The sequence below is a fragment of the Felis catus genome, chromosome A2, assembly GCF_018350175.1.
Source record: "Felis catus isolate Fca126 chromosome A2, F.catus_Fca126_mat1.0, whole genome shotgun sequence".
Taxonomy (NCBI): Eukaryota; Metazoa; Chordata; class Mammalia; order Carnivora; family Felidae; genus Felis; species Felis catus.
In genome coordinates, this window is record NC_058369.1 from 2,347,386 (window position 1) to 2,354,029 (window position 6,644).

The window sequence follows — 6,644 nt, forward strand, 5'->3', positions numbered from 1 at the left end:
GGCCGGCGACCCGTGGGGAAACTGAGGCTCGCGCCCAGTCCCCCTCCCCCTCCCGGAACGTCGTCCCCCCCCCCTCCCCGACGGCCCAAGCGAGAGACACACGCAAGGAAACCAAGAAACACCTGGGGGCCCACAGTGGGGAGCAGCGTGGCGGTCAGGGGACAGTTGGGGTCAGAAATGGCCTTTCTGAGGGAGTGGGCTAAGACTTAGGAGGCGGCCTGGCCCGGTGCTGGCGTCTCTCTGGGCCCCTCTCTGGGCCTCAGTGTTCCCACCTGTAAAATGGCAGACACAGGGGCTGCTTTTGCCCAGGCGGTACATGAACAGCCCTCAGCCTGGCCTGGCACAGAGTAAAAACCCCCACAGGTGGGATTTGGTGTTTCCACTGCTACCTCCAGCAGACTGGGCTGTCTCCTCCCTCAGACTCAGCTCCCAGGGGACCGGCAGTTGAATCCCTGCCGTCAGACTCAGGTGTCTGAGGGCAGGGGCTGCACCTCCCACCACAGACCACAGACACCTGACACTCACCTGGGAGGGGGGACATTCTTATTCCCATCCTGCTTATGGAAAACCTCATGGTCTTTTGTTAAGTCGATCAACAAACACGTATCGACCACCTGTTGTGGACGGCACACTGCGCTGGGCACTGGGCACAGCAGAGAGCAAAACAGAGAGAAACCCTTGCTTTGTATCAATCCCTGCATCTGTGTCTGCAGGGGAGTGAGCAAATAGTGCCCCAAACCCTGTTAAACTTAAGAGCAGTGCCTTCCAGCCAACAGGTGTTTCTGGAACATCTATTACCTGCCAGGCACCCTTCCAGGTACCGGGAATATAAGGGAGAGCGGAGGAATACAGATTCCTGCCTTCTCTGAGCTCCGGGAACAAGACAAGACCACAGCTTGGTAATTATGGAATTATTTGTGTGTACAAAGGAAGAGTTTGGGGAGCAGGTATGGAAATGAATGAGAGGGAACCTGCTTATCAGGGTGTCTGGGAGAGGCGTCTTTGAAGAAGTTTACATTGGAGATGAGATTTGGAGGATGCGAGGGTGGGGAGAGGAACAGAGATCCTGAGGATAAGGATTTGAGTGTGTGTGTGTGTGTGTTGGAGTATTCAATGGCTCCCTATTGTCCTCACAATAACACCCAAACTCCTCCCTCTTTCCAGGGACAGAGGGACGTTCAGGCCCTTCGCTGTTTTCCCAGCTGACCAGACTGGGGCCTGCCTCGGGGCTTTCGCACTTACCGTTCCCTCTGCCTGGAATGCTTCCCACCACTTAAGTCTCAGCTCGCTTGTCACCTCCTAAGAAGACCCCCTTCCAGCTGCCCATTCAAGTGGTGTTCACAAATGGCGTTCACGCCTCCCGTCTTGTGATCCTCCAACACTGTGCCCTGTTCTGGATCCTTCTGGGCCCCAGCACGGTTTGTTTTGTTCTGTTTTGACAGGATCACGGTGAGGCTGTGTGGGGACAGAGCCTATCCCTTGCAGAGCCAGGCACACAGTAAGTGCTCAATAAATGAATAGAACAGGCCGGGCAGTGCATCCAGAAACAGAAACAGAGCTTCCAGCTAAAGCCAGAGATCCGCTGGCCACACTCCTGCTGGGAACTTGTAACAAACAAGAGTTCCGCCATCCTGCAGTGCCAGGAACTCCAGGTTCTGGGGGGTCTGTGAAGTCCTGTGTCCAAAACCTTTCCAGGAAGTGTCATGCCTCCCCTGGATGTCCCCCGGGGCGCTAGATGTAGCATTCCCTCCCCCTCCTCCCCCCCCCCCCCCCCCCCCGCCCCGCCTTGCCTCACCCTGCCAGGCCCCACAGTCCATCCTGCTCCCCCAACACAGAGCTGCAACCCAGCCCCGGCTCTCCCCTCCGCCTACCACTCAATCCTATTCCCTCTCCCCACGGCACCCCCCTCCAGCCTCCTCACCCCTCCCATCTGAGCTCAAGCCACCTACCTCCCCCATGCGAGTGGATTTCACTCTTGTCACCTTTTGTGAGTCTGGCCCTCCCTCGCTTCAGACCTTCTCATGGCTCCCCATTGCCCTCGGGACAAATCCCCAGGTCCTCAGGCTAGCATCAGATGCCCTGCACACACACACACACCCCCGCCCCCCACCCAGGTTTCACCTCCTGTCCACCGGTTCACACACTCTCTCTGTTCCAGCCACACCAGTCCCAGTACCTACTCTGTGTTCTCTCCCACCTCTGGGCTTTTGCTTGTGTTGTTACCTCTTCCTGGAATTCACTCCTGCTCCTTTTCTGCGTGGAGCAAATCCACGTCTTCCAGGCCCAGCCCCAAAGCATCTCTTGCAGGCAACCCCTCCATTACACACACTGAACTCAGGCTGTTCAGGGAGGGATTTGTTCTAGAACCCATCCTCCTAACGGAAGACGCTGGGGTCCTAGGGAGGGCCCGGGGGGGCAGGGGGTGGGGGGCAGAGTCAGGCACTCACTCCTGGGCCCACCTAGTTAGTGTCATGACAGAGGGAGCATCTGGAGGGACCAGGGCCTCTGCCTGGTGAGTCCAGAGGAGGCTTCCTGGAGGAGGGGACCTTTACCCACCAGGCTTTAGATGTTTCTACCAGGCACACGCCACAAGGGAGGGTAAATACAGATTTGTGGATTGTCTGAGAAGCCACAAGACCACACACACACACACACACACACACACACACACACACGCTATGGGGTATATGATCTGCCAGGAAGGAAGAGACATTCTGCTCTGAGCAGCAGCTGTGAGAATTTGGGAAGACTTAGCTGCGAGCAACCTGTGAGATGGGAGACCCCCGGGCAGCCCATGACTCCATAACTCGCTGAAATGTCACATCCAGCCAGAGCAGGAGGCAGGGAAAGGACTCGCCAGGGGTGAGTTACAGTCTGGGCAGTCTAGCACAAGCTTCCCGCTACACCGAGAAGGCTGCGCCCAGCTAACTCTTGGGCCTTACAGGGCTTCTCGCCCCACCTCCCGAGGTCTCAGTTTCCCCATCTGCAGAATCCAGGGAGAAGCTGCAAAATGGGGGAAGGGACTTAGCTTCCGATCTCTCTCCTTCCACTTAGGAAAGCTCAGCCCCGGTTCCTGGCTGGGTTTTTATGATGTGGATTTTTTTTTTTTTTTTTTTTTTAAAGGAAAAAGCTGAGAAGCAGCGCTGGGACCCGGGATTGCTCAGACCACCTTAAATCAGCCTCGCCGCCTCAGCTACTGTGGAAATTCCTTTCTCCGCGGTGGTTGGCTGGGTGTGCCAGCCAATCCTCCCGCGGCGCTCCCACATGGGTCCATGACATCACAATGGGCACTGGCCAATGGAAATCAAGAAACCCGCGACCAATGGCAGGAGGCCCTAGGATCGGCTGGGCCAATCGGAAGGCTGCCAGCGGGGTATGGAGCGTGCGGGTCGCCCCCACCCTTGGAGACGCTGAGAGCCTCGTGGACACCAGAGCTCACCAGGAGTGGGGGTTGGGGGGGATCCGGTCCGTTTAGTATCCGAAAATCCGGAGACGCCAGCCACCCCCTGAGCCTGGCGAGTCTCTCCTTAAAAGCAGGAGCCCCTCGTCCAACAAAGTGCCTTGAAAAAGCCCGGCCAGCTGGCGGGGCCGACTAGGCGCCTTTCGCCCTATTTCACAGATGGGTAAACCGAGGCAGACTTCAGATCAAGCTGGACACCTCCCACCCCCAGTCCCCGGGAAGAACGGAGACTCTCAGCCGGGACTGGAGGCCCCTGGCACGACTCAGCTTTTGTTTCCAGGCCCCGCGGGGGGAGGATAAGCCTCCGTGTAGGCGGAGGGGAGGGACGTGCGCGTTTCCGTGCCTCAGTTTCCCTGAGCGCAAACGGGAGAGGAGGCGGCAGCGGGGTTCTCGGAAAGACTACGATCCCCAGAAGCTCCCGCGCGGCGCCCGCCCGGGCTGTCAATCAAAGTAACGTGGGTCCCTCTCCCGGCCCGCGCTCCCCCGCCCGCCGCCTCTCTCCTGCCAGCTCCCGCTCCCTCCCCGCCGGCTCCGGGCCCGGCGCGGTATAATTACAGCCCATTGATCCGACCCGGGCCGGGAAAGCGGCTCCCTCGGGGAGGCCAAGCCTTTGGCTTCCGACTTCGCCAACCTCTGCCTACCGCCCCCGCCCCCAGCCGAGCTCCTGGGCCACCAGCCAGGCCTGTCCCCTCCTGAGGGCCAGGGCTCTCAGGTGACCTCGGAGCCTCTGTTCCTGCCAAGGTTGGCGGTGAGCCCCCCTCAGAAGAATCACACACGTTAACTTCCACCTGGGAACGTGGGGAGGCCTCCCCCTTGTTCTAGCGCCCCCCACCGTGACCTTAAGACTTGCGCGCCTCTCTCTGAGCCTCGGTTTGCTCACCTGTATTGTGAGATAGTTGGGCAAGACTTGTTCGTGAAACCAGTGTGCTGGCTCTCTGCTGTCCCGTGTGTGAGCAGCCAGGCCGGGCCATGATGGGGACTCAAGGAGGGGTTCCCCAGATTGGGAAACGGGGCGTGTGGGAGGCCCACAGAGCAGAGCACTCTCAGCCCCCTGTAGTCAGATGGAGGTAGAAACGGGACTGTGGGTGGGGGCAGAGACAGAGCCGGGAGGGAGGTCCCTGCTTGGGAAGTTGGGAAGGCTTCCTGGATGTCAGATGGGGGTGTGTAAGCTGGGGTTCTGCAGAATGCATAGGAGTTGCCTCATTTGAGCAGTGCATGTGTAGTCCGGGACTGGGTGGCCAGTGTCGGGAGGCACTAGGATTGGCTGAAGGCTCCCAACCCCGGCTGCTGCTTCTGAAAGAAAAGAAGGGGCCTCAGGCAGTCCAGGATGGCCCCTGCTCGGTGGGTTTCCTCACCTGGAACCCCAGGTGGGTGACAGAATCTTCTAATACACTAACACACACGCTCCCTTCCCCCTACATTTTTGATGATGCATTAAAATGGCTCAGCCGGTAGAGCCTTCGACTCTTGATCCCTGGGTCCTGAGTTCGAGCCCCGTCTCGGGCGTAGAGATTTGCTTTTAAAAAATGTGATCAGATCCCATCCTTCCCTCTGCTTAAAAATCTTCCAGAGCTCCCCATCACCCTCAGAATAAAATCCAAATTCCCACCTGTGTCTGCATGGGCTGACCCCTGTCCTCTCCTGCCCTCACCTCCTCCCTCTCTCCCCATCACTCCCACTTCCCTCCAGCTTCTCAGCCCTCTTGGTTGTTACCTCTAACAGACCAGGTAAAGCCCTGCCCCAGGACCTTTGCATGCACTGTTTCCTTTGCCTGGATCACGGCTGACCCTTCTCTCCCTTCCAGTCTTGGATGGAACATCACATCCTAGTGAGGCCTGGTCCAGCCAGCCTGCTACAACAGCCCTCAACCTCCCTACTTGGTCAGCCCTCTCACTTTATTTCCTTCGGTAAAGTCTCATCCCTCTCTGGACGCTGATTATTTTACGGTCGGCCCAGGCCCAACACAGTGCCTGCCCCTTATATTTGCTGGGAGGATGAAGAGGCAAGCCTAGGGAGGGGCAGAACCCCTTCCAGGTCACCCAGTATTCATATTCGGGGCAGGGATCCAGAGTCCCTGACCTCCTGCCCATTGCTAACCTAGCCTGCAGGGGTCAGCGGCCACCTGAGGTCACGCCTCCCTTGGAGGCCTGGGTTCAAATCTGACTTTGCTGCTGTGCCACCGTGATTCTGTAAACTGAGAGGAACAATAGGACCTTCCTTGTGTTGTCATAGGATCAAACAGCTGGATGGGGAGGCTGGCTTTGCCTGTCCTGTGAGTGTGTGCAGGGGGGAAGCAGGGCGGGACCTGGCCCAAAAAGGCAACCTCTATTTGGGGCTCTCCTGGTCCCAGACCCCACACCACACGCAGGGGCCCTCCACCCCAAGTCTGGGCCTCACCCTCTACACCTCCCACCCCCGCTCCCGGCATCTCTGCGAACCCCGTCTCCATCCCTACTCTTGGGGGGCTCCTGCTGGACCCCAGATTCGCCCAGTCCCCAGCAGGCATCGCACAGACGTGTGTGTGGAACATACTGTGTGGCCCAACCGGAAGCTTACTCTCCCAGCTTCAGGTTTGCTGGGAGCCCTTTCTCCCCGGGCCTCAGTTTGCTCATCTTGAAAAGGGGGTGAGCCAGCCTTTGATAATGGTACCTCCTGCCCTTACTGCAGGGCCAGCTGGATTATTCCCTTTACTTTGTGCGGGAACCTGCAACAGAATAGCAGTCCTCCCGCCTCTGGGCTTTTGCCCTCTTGGTTCCCTAGGCCTGCAGCCCCTCCCCCCCATCTCCCTCCCCTCCTCCCCCCACAGGCTCCTGCCATCCAAGTCTCGGCTGAGATGTCACCTCCACAGAGAGAGGCCTCTGTCATTCGCCGTCTCCAGCCCCTGTTGGATCTTCCTTTGTGGCATTTGGTCTGTGAAATCATCTTATTTTCTTATTTGCTGGTTTATTATCTGTCTTCCTAGACGCTGTGGGCTCCACCACGGTCAAGAGCAGCTCTGTCCTGGGTCCCTGGGCACCCACCCCAGGGTCTATTACACAGCAGGCGTCCAATAAATGCTGGTGACCAGTGGGTCTGGCTGCAGGGCAGGGTGGAGTGGAAGCGGCCAGGCCCAGAGACGCCTAGGGACCTGTGCGGGGTCACACAGCGCCAAGCTCACTCAGGGTGGGCTGCCGTTCAGGGGCCC

At 58.5% G+C, this 6,644-nt stretch overlaps 1 long non-coding RNA gene across 3 annotated transcripts; it reads left to right on the forward strand.

The window, feature by feature from the left end:
* Positions 1-140: 140 nt before the first annotated feature.
* On the forward strand, positions 141-6,258 carry LOC123381695. Of its 3 annotated transcripts, XR_006589028.1 has the most exons (4): positions 143-899; positions 1,165-1,498; positions 3,124-3,373; positions 3,620-6,258. It is a non-coding gene; the product is annotated as an uncharacterized LOC123381695 (long non-coding RNA). The 3 variants fall into 3 exon arrangements; XR_006589027.1 differs by having other exon boundaries at positions 141-899; positions 3,124-6,258; XR_006589029.1 differs by having other exon boundaries at positions 142-899; positions 1,165-1,418; positions 3,124-6,258.
* The last annotated feature ends 386 nt before the right edge of the window (positions 6,259-6,644 follow it).